General features: G+C 27.1%; 1 protein-coding gene and 1 long non-coding RNA gene across 4 annotated transcripts in view; one reads left to right on the forward strand and one right to left on the reverse strand.

Annotated features, from left to right (window-relative positions):
* The window catches only part of LOC126842022 (prolyl endopeptidase FAP-like), a 143656-nt gene that overhangs the window by 114352 nt on the left and 15499 nt on the right, over positions 1–13805 (reverse strand). The gene's annotated exons all lie outside the window — the stretch shown is intronic.
* On the forward strand, positions 2–1914 carry LOC126842026 (uncharacterized). The gene is made up of 4 exons (XR_007686255.1): positions 2–176; positions 881–974; positions 1202–1231; positions 1522–1914. It is a non-coding gene; the product is annotated as an uncharacterized LOC126842026 (long non-coding RNA).

Consider the following 13805-nt stretch of genomic DNA (forward strand, 5'->3'; position numbering starts at 1 on the left):
GTTAACCAACGCGTAAGATATCTTTATTTGAACAAGTGTTGCTTAATACATTGTTCACGTCAGTCACACTAGTTCCCAAACCCAAAAACTACAATAACTACAAAAACTTTTCGTTTTGTAAATCACTTTTGAACAATCGACTTCATCAAGTAGTTTACTGTGTACAAGCTGAATAGGTAAGTTTGAATATATTTTGTACGAATTCGTTACAGATTATTATTTTATATTTCCTAACAAATTTGTTAAAAAAATGCAAATCAGTTTAAACTATATACTTTATCATGTTCGTTATGTATAATAATATCGTAAGTCATTAGTTCGAACTTTGAATAAAATTATGAATAATAATACCGTTAATAGTAATAATGTATTATGATTTGGAAAACAGTTTTTAAATAGAAATAATAAAGTTTTTTGGTATTAAACATAAAAGGAAGTAATAATAAATAACTAATGACTTCTTAAAATTCACTTTCTAAACTTAATATTATTGTATAATCAATAAATCAACATTAAAATATGATTATTAATTTTTAATAATTATTATTTTATGTAATGCAATTTGCATTATATGTTTTTGGGAATTTTAATGACTGTAAATGGCAAAAATTAGTTTTTTAGTATTTTCATGACGTGACAATTGAATCATGTCACAACATTGACTTATTTAGTGAAAGTACTAGACTAATAAGAGTACCAGCACCGCTAGTTTAATTATATTTAATTTAAGCTACCTATTTATTATTAGTAGGATTGCTGAAATACTCCCATAGTTCGAATGCTAAAAACGGCAATGTACTATAATAGTTGTATACTTGTATAATAAGTTACCATACTATTTATTAAATTAACTAACTATTTGGAATATTTTTTTTTCTAGATAAATAGCATCATGAACTTATTTAATATAACAATATATTTGATGTATATTGCATTATGTGTCCTTTCATTCGGCCATATTATCTCACTAGCTCGTAAGTAATCAATAATTAACTAGAGAACTTAGATATTTCAAATACAATATATTGTTTACAATTAGTCCATTCTTTATATTAATAATGGATAACACATATAGTTTGTTTGAATTAGCTATAGCTATAGCTGCCAAGAGTACTGAATATGTTTCAAACAACATATCCTTAAATTGACTTAATGTTTATTAATAATTAAACGTATAATAACTCAACTTTTACTGTTTTAGAAGAAGACGTTGGCTATAAACCATTTGACGGTAATTGACTATTAACTATTACAATATATATTTATATTTTTAAAATTGTCTATATTATTATAGACAATTATAGGTCAGTGCCTATAATATTATTTTTTAATAAAGCAAAATGCATGTAAATTAAATTATGTTAAAATTACATTGGCTTATGCAATGGGATTATTATTATTTATTGACAATAAAAAACAACGCTACGTATCGATATGTAACGATTTTCACAAATAATATAATTTTTTTTTAATATAGAAATGTATAAAATACATATTATAACAATGTGCTTTTTTTGCTAGGTAATCTTGTTAAGGAATCTGATAACACCCGACCAATTTGAAATAAAACACGACACACAATTTTCATTAAGTATATATAATGATCTATAAAATAGTAACAGAAAAATTATAAATAATAAAAAAAATGTATCTTTGATTTTAGTAAAATAATATAACAATGAATGATTTTAAAAGAAAACACATAACTGTAAATACACGTGTGAAATTTAACTAAAATATTATAATTTAAAATTAATATGTCTATTATTACCTGTAACTTGGAAGTTCTTCTTATATAAAATAAAATTTAAAAAGCCTTGTTGGTACTAGAAATATAGTCACTCTGAAAGTAATTTAAGATCTTCGTATTTAATTTATTTTATTAAAGTTAGTTTCTAAAAATGTGTTCAGAAAATAACGAGATTTTTTTGTTTCAATAATATTATATCGACCGATTAATAAATCATATTATCATGCAACTAATATTATTTATGTTTTCTTTTCTACTTCACCTTCTCTATCAGCTTTTTGATAATTGTCATAGATTAGAACCGAGTTAGGCCTGGGTTATATTAAAAATAGTTTTCTATATTGTTTATAAAAATTGTAAAATATGTATTATATAATACATATTTTACATATAGAAGAAATGTTATTGTACTCGTATGTCCTGAATTTAACTATAAAGCTGTAACTCTTAACATCCATTTGTTTATCAGTTCGTTGCATCTTCTTCATCCTTTGCGGTTAAGTCTGACCCAAGTTTTCCTAGGAAGATACCTGTACCTGGAGTGAGCACATTTTCTATGTGACTACCTCTCGAATTATTTCTTATTCAAACTTCTTGTCAAGCTTCTGGGATTACTTAGGTCAAACCCATATAAGTGTATTAATTTTCCGAAGAGTTAAAGTTTCTCAAGCTTGTATAATTATGTTTACTCAAATGAGAAAGTGGATTCAATATAGTAGTGTATTAATAATGTACTTCAACAGGAACCGTGTTTTTATGGAAAAAAATGCAAGTTGTTAATATAATCAGGACTTTGTGTGTAGTTTATTTATTACAATGTTCATGTTATTTTTGGAATCTCGCACTATTGTCAGTGCCATAGAGTATAGTGTATCCATAATAAAATATTGTGCACTGTTTTATAATTGCGAACCGCGAACACAGTGTTATTGTTCAGTGTAACTATACGAAATTAACTAGGTATATTTTATTATTTAATTTAGAAAAACACAATGTTAAGTCTCCTGAATTATGTGTCGGGATACTATTGCTATTGTTGTACATCTTGACTTTATAATAGCAGTAACAGTTATAGTGCAATGGTGGTAAATAACATTTGAAATTTTATCGACGAGGGCTGTGGAAAATTCCATTGGGGTTACACGAGCCGGTTAAAAGGTTATAATTAAAACCACTACGGAAATGATGTCCGAATCGATGGACTATACCCTGAATACTGTAGTACACGTTATAGTATGATATTATACATTCTGTTACTTGCATTGCCATTAAAGACGCACACGCAAGTGCTCTGTATAATTTCGACATTTTTTATTTGCCCATTTTCTGTGTCAAAGGTGGCAATCGAATGATTTAAGACGGTGTAAGAATTCAATATGTTATTTTTCTTTATTTCATAAAGAAATCCAGCCATCCCATGATTTGACAGTCATAGTGGGTGAACTTTATTATGCCCCAAAGTAGCATTCGATACGTCAGAACGTGCTGTATATATGCATCGTCTATAGTGAAATGATTGACAGACAAAAACGCTGTCGGTAAAAAAAAAAAAGATAAAAAGGAATAATAAAGTAGCTTCTTTTTTCTCGGAAGAGTGTTGCTGTCAAGAGAGCAAGAACGGTAAAGAATACAAATTCATAGTAAGTCACAACTTTTTTAAAATGCTCCTGTACAATTTTGGACTTGTGTTCTTTATCCTAAATGGGTACGTCTTAAATGAATAAATATTATATTCATTAAAAAAATTCTATTCTCTCGCACTAGTACATTTAAACGGCACAATACTTGATTACGCGATTAATCGGAATGATTCACATTTAATTTGTTGATGGTATTCGTGGCCTAAAATACTTTTTTGTTGAGTTTAGAGTTGAGTTGTTGAGTTGTTGAGTTGAGTTAGTTTTAGTTTGTCTTTGAGTTTAGACTAAACTTATACAAGGTAACATGAGATGAAGACTTACAAAAAGCTTTTTTACAAGCTTTTTTTTTTTTGAGTTTTTACATTTACGGTTACTTATTCTAGTGATAGTTTGGTAGAGGTATTTTAACTTTTTATAGTTTTATAGATCACGTTAAGTAGCCAACATTTAAAGCCATTTTTACTCCATAAACTTTTAAAAGTAAGTCTTCGACAGAGCACATCTTCAGATGTAGTGTACAAGGGAAACAGAAGACATAGTATGCTGTGAAGTTGGTAATGATGATAGGCTTTTGTATACAATATTCGCAGTGCTGAAGAATGTTGTAGTATTAGTAGATAGGGGTTTTGTATGATAAACTAATACCGGTTAGGGTAGAAAAAATGTTTATAATAGACAGTTATGAGACCAACTAGGTTATATAGCTAAGAATTTTTGTCAGTGAGGGATGAGAGTGGACACATAATGACGGTTATGGAAATACATAACAATACACGATTGAACGTATTTGAGAGTGATATAAGGTTAGCAAAAGTGTCTGGGAGATGTGACAGATAGTGTTTGTGGAGGTTTAGTAAAGACTTTTTATTTATATTTTGTTACGTGTATGTGTCAATGTGTCATACATGATGAAGAAGCTAAAATTTGAAAATATAATGTGATCCTTCAAAATAGGAGGTTTAGAGATGGTCAAATCGTATGTACGGTGAGGTTAGTTTAGAGATTAGTTGCGACTGTGTAAAAACTCTTGAAATATTCAGAAAAATAATAATACGTTAATATAATAATATGTATATCCTTATTGTCATCATAACACATCACAATAATATTATAGGAATAAAAAAATTTAAACAAATTAACGCTACCCAAAAAAAGCAAATAGCCTGTGGATAAGTGTAGATGGGTCTGAAGAGTGGGTAGCTAAACATAATATTAGTATTATATTGTGTGACACCCTGTCTACAATTTTACTTGACAATCATAAAAAGTCCGTATTGGATGTGTGATGAGTTTTAATTGGAACGTGACGCTAATTAATTGATTTTGTATGTGCTTTTTGGACACGAAAACATAAATCCGTGTAATTTACATTAAAACAGTAATAACTTTTTTGTTATTCAATGTTCTGTAAATATTGTGGTGTGTATTTATATGGTATATGCATTATTATATACCATATCTATGTTTATATCCATGTACCGCGGAAATGGAGAAAGAACGAAAACAGTTGGTCGTATTGTTAGTGATTGAAAATGTTATTTCAACTTATGTTTCTTTATTATTTCTCTATATTGATATTTTAAATGGAAATAAAATGCATAGAATATTTAATCGATTTATTTTTCGACATGGTCTAAGCAAAACGATATTTTATTGTTAAGAGAAAATATGAGAATTTAGCCTCTGCAGATTTCGATCAAATACCAATTGCAATAATAATAATAATATTCGTCGATCTAGATTATTTCACTAGTGAAGATTATTAATTTTCAATTATTTTATACCTTACTGTGTTAGTTAAATTTTAATCTAATTTTGATATATATATTCGTAGTGAACGTGAATGATATCACTTCTGCTTCTCATCACTTAATATAATTAATAAGAAATGAGAACTTCATCAACGTAAACGCGTATGCTTGCAAGAACATACTTTTACTCTATCGCACGTGGCGTTTGACATAATTATCATAATATTGTAGCCTTTAAGTGCATTTAATACTCGTATAGGGTACAATTAATTTTGGTTGTGCAAAAAGCTTTTACCGCGAATTAACCTAATGATTACGTAAATACAATTTACTATAGTAAGACTATTAATAGCAACTCAAGAAATAAGACAGTAAATTATTATGCCCAGGTAGGGCAAAGAAGCCTAATCACCATGAGCTTTGTTTTTTTTATTAAAAAATGATTAAGTTCTGGCCAATGGTTTCTCATAAAAAATTAACCAAGTTAAGAGTTATAATTATTTGAAACCGATAAAATAATTATGAACTCCAATATAATATGGTCAGATTGTTTTATCTGTCAGAGGTGGTTAACACTTAACAGTCATTCTGATCACAAAATTAATTGGCTCTGTAGGTACTGCATAAAATAGTTTTGAAGCTAATTTTTTTTTTTAAATTATTATTCTTTATTGCCATATTAGTTTAAAAAAAATAAGTTTAACATAACAATGTGTTGTAACAAATGTAAAACATTAACCATGTAAAAGTTTAAAATACTTTCTGAGATGAAAGATACATTTTCTGTCGTTGTGAAAATTAATTATAGTTATAATTAATTACAATTACTAGTTAGTAGTGGGTTGGTCATATTTTTTTTATATTCACACTTGTACACATACAACAAATAATTGTAATTATTTGTATTTATCTACAAAACTATGTCCAATTCGTGAATGATGTGTTTTGAAGCAATCCATATAAAATCGGGCAGCACGCTATATTATTATTTTTAACGAAGTTCTAGAAAAAACTTGAGCAACTTATAACCGTTTATATATCATCAAATAATATTTAAAACACCCTTAACCATAAAATAAAAATCGTGTATATTTAGGTATTTAATATGTTCTTTATAGGACAAACTACTCGTTTAATATATAAAATCAGATAAAAAAAAGGTTTAAATCCCATAAATTATATCTAACTGGTCGACATAACATTCATAAAATGCTTTTGTTACATGTGTTCCATCATCTTGTTCTTTTGTAAAACTGGTGTCAGCTGTGTTAAAAAAATATAGTATGCGTCATGGTTAAAATATTGATTATATCAACTTGTAAATTTATAGACCAATTTGAATAACAATAGATATCAGGCATATGCCTTTAGGAATTTAAACAGTTTTTCTAGAGCTTGAATCAAGTTCGTAGTCTTTATTACATAACCTAGATTAAATTTGGTCAAAAGATCTCGTTTTTTTTTTTTTCGTATTCGGCTGACCAGAATTATTAAAAATCTAATCGTATATATTGTGACGCAAAATCACTATTCCCAGTGTTACAATTGGGAATCTATGCTATTGTTTGAATCTGCATCTGACGTATGCAAATTAATCCACTGTTTTGTACACTAAAGGGTTTGCTTTCTAAAGCCGGTTTCACACTACTCGTGAGTGTATAGACGAAAGACTATTTCGATTAATTATACGGCCATTAATGATTGGTCAAGTTAATCTCTCACACTATTCTCAAGTGACCACAAGTTATTCCGAGTAATGTGGACTCAGGCAAAATAATCGCTTTTTGAGCGATTAACTACGAGTGTACTTGCAAGTAATTATTTCTGACGAGCGTCTAGTCTTACACAACTTGCGAGTGTCAACGATTAATTCAATCGTTAATTACTTACAAGTAGTGTTGAACCAACTTTATAGAGAATAGTAGCTGTTCTGTACTATTATAAATACAAACTAACAAAATATAATTGTTACAATTGTCTAAGATATCTAATTATTCCAGTGTTTAATTATTAACAGAACGAACCGAAATCTAAAAAGGAAACACGAATTAAAATTGTTTTGTAAAATTTCACTTAGTTTTCTAACAATAATTTTGTAGTCGTTCCGACAAGAAAAGTGCTTCAGTTATTTTTAATATTTAACACGAGCACTGTGTGTAAATAAGTTTGTTTATAAACTATTGAGTTTGTATAGCCGGGATTTGAAATCAATTAAAAGCACCCCATTAATTTTAAAACGCTATGGTTGTACAATTTTTTAATACATTTTAAAATGTGTATTTCACATTTTTGTTATAACTTTGTCATGCCAATAAAAAGCTAATTGCAAGTAAGATTTGTATCTTACTAAAGGTAACTGTAGGTTACTAGACTCAACAAGTCTTCAATAAAAAAAACAAATACTTATAAGTGAATTGAAACTATTGTAAATATAAATATATAATATTTACATTTTAATTTCAATTAAAACGGATTTAAACATGGCTCTAACAAAATTAATTTTTGGTTATAATTAAAAAATATATTTACATTAGTGAGTATAATGTATAAATGATTAAGGAAACGTAAGTATTGTGATTTAAAGTATCTTAATAACTTATATTAAGAAGTTACTAAAAAAACATATTTTCTTGAGCGTGAAGTTATAGAAATTAATTTTCCAACATTTCAGTATAGTAGTTAACCACGATTTAAATTAGTTGCTATAATTGCATGGCAAGTCTTTTCGATTCTGAAAATATATAGACGCAATCTTCAATAACTTAAGTACACAAAAAAATTGATAATTTTACTTAAAAATATAAGTTTAATATAGGTTTGACACTAATTACAAGAATTATTCTAGAATTTAAATTATAAGTATACCAATTTAATGTAAAGTTTTTCTAGTAATTATCAGTTAATTTTCTAACTGGAATGTATATGAAAAGTTAAACAAATAAATAAACAGGTATTGAATTAAATAAACACGCGATCAAATTAAATATACATGAGTATTATATATAAAAACCTAAGATGTTTTCCTTCAGTACACCATTTTAATTCTTGTAAACGAGCCTGTTCGTGTCTTTTGCATTAACCTGTTTATAAAAAAAAACACTACATCATACGTCGAAGGCAATGTAGCTACAGTATTAAGTTACTATTCATGTCATTATTACATTTTTTTTTTCATAGGAAAATTTTATTCGTTGTAATACGAGCGCTTGTAATGTTGCATAAACGAGTCGTATTAAATCAACGAAGTCGTTTTAAGTCCTAAGGGCAGGAGCCACCGATGCAGGAAAATAATACAAATCACAGGAAGATAGAAAACTTGGGATATCCGACGGTAATAATTTCCACCAGAATCAATGGCGCGGCATGTGAACATATATCAGCCACAGTAGGGGCGAAGGAGAATTAAAATCATTTGAGATCTCAGAATAGCGGCTTTTGTACATATAATATACAGCGATATTGAAAACTTACAATTATCAAGGCGTAAAAGAAAGTTTTATATTTTTTCCATTTCAAACGGAGTTATGATTTACTGTTGATAATTTTTACGTATGGTAACTTAACCTAACATAACCTGCTCAAAATACCTCAATAAAATGTCATAATATATATATATATATATATATATATATATATATATATATACATAAGCAATTAAATTATTAGTTTTTCATTAATTTGTATGTATAAATGCAATTCATCTGAATCAGATGATCTAATAGAACATTATTAAAACAAAAATACCCAAAATAGTGATATGTTTCATTTATTTATTCAAGACATTATGGCGTTCAGAACAATTTAAATTTAAAAGAATTTGTTCATTTTATCTTTAATTAAGAAACCTTTAAGAAGGTATTCATTTTACAATAGGTATGTTGTTTTTATTTTGGTTTTAGGTTCGATACGGAGCTAAGAAGGATGTATTGTTTTTACAACGATAAGTTGGTGATTTTTTTTTCTGAGCCGATGATATCTTCTTAACCGTTTAATCTATTATTTCACATAGCAAGTATATTGATTACAAAATCGTACATAAAAGATACTTAATTGGACCAAAAATTTAAAAAGTTCACCCCATCATCTTCAAAATCGAAAACAACAATAAAAATGAATACATTGTTTATCTTAAAAATACGACATGCAATAACTTTTTATAAAATATTGTCAAATTAGTTCAAATGTTGTATAAGCTATACTTTAGATATAGTAATATTAGTTTACATTGACAAACCAAAAAATATATATCACCAGCCCTTTCCCAAGGTCTAAAAATTAGACTGAATACATCTAAAGTGGGACCATAGCATACAAAATGTTCTCAAAAATATGTAGTAAAGCTTTTTTTTCATAAGGAAACTTTGACCGTAATGTAGCTGTGTGTGGATGAATATTATATAAATTGTTAATACATAATTATTAATTTTGTCAAATTAGTAATTAAACTTTTATTAATTAAACAAAATGTTGATTACGGTATATAGTTAACAACAGTAACAAGTTATTAGGATGGAAAGACGATCATTTGAGGTCATTAAAATTACTCATTGTAAAACAAGTATATAAATAAAAATATTACTGTAGTAATTAATTATAAGACTACTATTTGACCGAATCATTTTCGTCGATTGATTAATTATGTTTTTGGGATAACATAAAGTATAGATTGTAAACAAAATATCATTCATTGAACAGCTGCTTATTAATCAATTATTTCCCTCGGTCGTTTTATATTCTGTTAATATCGTGTGATGAAAATAAAATGTACATTTCAAACAATAATGAATGACCCGAACAAAATTGATTTTATACAGGCAAACAAAAAATATAAAGTTTTGTTTTATTGTTATTTTTACGTTTTAATTTTTAAAGCTTGGTCAACATAATTGAGAATTAATTAGCAAGTACATATTATATTTTATAAAAGTGTACTTTAACTTTAAAAAAGTGAGTATAAACTTGCTTGTGAAATACAAATACCAACCGTAACATCAACAGTTACATTAAAATTTATTCAAAAATTTCTTTTAAATTCCAGTTTTTAGTTATTTCAAAGTTCATGCATTTCGTAACTTATTGCTTATATTTGACACACTAAGGCAAAATTAACTCTATATGATAATAATTTATACTTGTGTTTTAATATTATAACTAATGTTCAAAATATTTCCACGTTTAAACATAGGTTTATAAAAAACAAAAAAATTTACAATTCTAAAAAAAAAAATTACTCTTTTAGATAAACCTAATATTGTAGAACAACAAGGTTAACAAATATTACCCTGTAAAGATAAAATGTAGGATAACGACACGACACTCTAATTGCGGTAGTTATCGTTTACATCTAAGCTAAATTATAATGTAATGTTCTTCAGTTGTTATCTTAAGAGACTCAAGCCTTAATCATTGTTTAAATTGTAAAATATCATTCATTAAATTAACTAAAGTAATATCAAATAAAAGCGATAATATTTTGTAATATATTATTGTAATATATAGTTACTTAATGTAACCAAGCGTAATTTTTAATTCTTCACTATTACAATCAGGGGTTCGGAACTAATTCCGGAACATGTTCCTTCATGACTCCCTGTTGTAATCGTTCCGGAGCAAATACCCTGGAACTCGTTCTTTAAGATATTCTTTCCGGAACAAATACCCGGAATTTATTCCTCAAGATATTCGTTCCTGAGCAAATAACCCGGAACTCGTTCCTCAAGATATTTGTTCCGGACAAATAACAGAGTTATTATAATACATTTATACATACTAAGAACAATGTATGCAACTAATCCATCAAAACCATCAGTCCTTTAATCATGAATTAAACTTGCAAAGTTAAAAAATACTTAATTTATATTAATTTAATATTTTTTTAGATATATATACGGGCTATAATATATGGCTAATTTCCAGTGTAATTTTTTACACAACATAAACAGGGTGATTCTTTTATCATGAACCACTCAATATCTCATAGGGTTTAATAAGAAATTAAATTTTTTTTTTTTTCATATTGTTAATATACAATGTGATCTCAGTTTTTCACAATTTTTTTCGTTTTTACCCCCCTCCCAACTTAGTTTTTTTGATAGCAACTTTTGAAATTTAAATGGTAACGTGTATATTTTATTAACTTTTAAAATTAAGAATAATTTACTAAAAATTTTGCCTTCAAGAATCTACCACACATTTTTCTCCATTTTACTAAAAAAGGTTTTTTTTTTTTTAACCTTATTTAATTTTTTAACTTTGCAGGTTTAATTCATGATTAAAGGACTGATGGTTTTGATGGATTAGTTGCATACATTGTTCTTAGTATATAAAAATGTGTTATAATAACTCTATTAACTTTCACCGTGTATATACTATATACATTTATGTATACTGAAAATAACATTAATTGTTATATCAAATGTATTAACTAACCTAATAACATACTTTTGTGTCTATTGTTTCGAAAATACCACACACAAAGGCAAAAGTAACAAAAAAAATGTGCACCTTAGATATACTCGAACGAAACAACATAATACGTAGAACAAATACATTAATAAATTATTAATAATGACAAGGAACAATCACATTTTATTTGTTCCGGAACAAATATCAAAGGAACGAATTTCGGAGTATTTGTTCCGGAACGAATATCTTGAGGAACGAGTTCCGTGTATTTGTTCCGGAACGAATATCTTAAAGAACGAGTTCCGGATTTCCCGGAACATGAAAGAGAAATAAGTCAAATAGGAACGAATTTTGAACCCCTGATTACAATATACATTTAAAAATAAAACATAAAACTAAAGCTGATTTTTCAATATAAAAATTACAATTTTTGGCAGAGCTAGAAATATCTCAAACAAGTTTAAACTTTAAAGTGAGAGGAATAAATACAATAATTTTACTATAACCTTCCTCTCGACGAAAATCTGATGTGCGCCTTAACTTTATAATAACAATAGTAACTTTCCCAAGCCTATAATAATTAACTATTGAACAATTTTCAAGAACGTAAACGATTAACATGTTGTTATATATTTAACGAATATAACGCGATTAAATGTTAAGGTATATTTAGCATCTCGAAATCTCCTCATTCCTACATGTGAATCAAAACACAATGTAACCAAATACAAAGAAAATTACTGTTTTGATGTCTGTACATCTCAGATATTCGTTTGACAAATTTACACAATCAATTTACTAGCCTGTTAAACTTTGAACGCGTGTCTGCTAAATTAAAGCGTAACCCGTGCCTCTTTATGCATCCCCACGACAATTGGATTGATAGTTAATTTTGTTAAATTCAAAAAACAGATATACGGATATATGTTGTATACACATTTATCTAAAGCCCGCATTCGTAGTACGTGTCTTAAAAGAAAAATGTCCAGCCCACCTGCTGCTGTCAAATTGTCAACAAGACAGAGACTGTTTAACACATAGCATTGAATTACCTTCATTAGAATGTACGGTCTATGGAATTGTCAATTGAGATAAGAGACGAATATGTTTGTATACCTTTGCCTTGGATCTAAAAGAGCCAATCACAAGTTTTAGTCACTTGACAAATACTTTAAAGTTTTTATTTTCCATAAGGCTTTGTGTGAAACTTAAGATAAAACTTTTTTTTTCTATAAGATTCCATGTTTTACAAAATACATATAGAATGCTTTTATTTAAATGTTAAATGGTCTAACTAATTTTTGCAAAAATTTCGTTTGAATAATTATTTATTATATATTATATAAACGGAATACATTACATAATGATCAAAGACAGAGGTTGACATTCATACTAAATCTTGATACATTTATAAATCTTAAAGCACCTATAAGTTTAAATACTTGATACATTTTGATGTCATTATAAGTTACAGTGATATTGTGCATAAATTATTTGGATAATCAATGAAACTAATAGCTTATAGCCAAATGCGGAGATCGAGGGAGAGGAGATTACGGGCTTATGAATTAATTATTTGAAAAGTATCAAGTTTTGCAATGTAATTACTAAAAATATTAAGCGTACATAATAATTTGTTTAATTGTGCACAAACAAACAAATTAAATATTTTGGTGATATTATAAGAAATATGTTTTTACAACTATATATTTTAATATTTTTATTTTTATTACTTTATACCTGCTATACTTTTGTAAATTAAGTTCACTGACAAGCAACTCTCATATTAGCCTGTTTTTTTGTTGATCAATATTAATTGTTTACGAAAATTATGTGAAATGTTATAGCTTATATTATGATAAATAGAACATCATAAAAAATTTATTTGACGGTAAAAATCTAACTGTTCTTTTAATATTATTCAAAACATCCCTACACAGATAGACTTTTAAACATTTTATTTTATTTTTAAAAAATGCAAAAATTATAAACTTAAGTTTGCCATTGAAAAAAAAACATATCACTTCAGCAATGAAGTTTAAATTTTTAATTCTATACCTAAAAATAGATTAATGAACCATTTAAATTCTAGATTTGACTGCTAAGGAAGATGTTATCGAGTTAAAGGTTTAAAAAAAAATCATCACACTTTTAATACGAATAAATTCTAGGAAGTATTAAGATTATCTTTATTTTGCTTTCTTTATCTTAATTATTCTGACAGATTCATTTTTACGAACAAATTACAGCATAATGATA

This window comes from Adelges cooleyi, unplaced genomic scaffold (genome assembly GCF_023614345.1).
Source record: "Adelges cooleyi isolate 19-005CV unplaced genomic scaffold, UGA_ACOO_1.1 ACOO_flye_CR_arks_rails_tigmint_CR_PRNA_41, whole genome shotgun sequence".
NCBI classification, from domain to species: domain Eukaryota; kingdom Metazoa; phylum Arthropoda; class Insecta; order Hemiptera; family Adelgidae; genus Adelges; species Adelges cooleyi.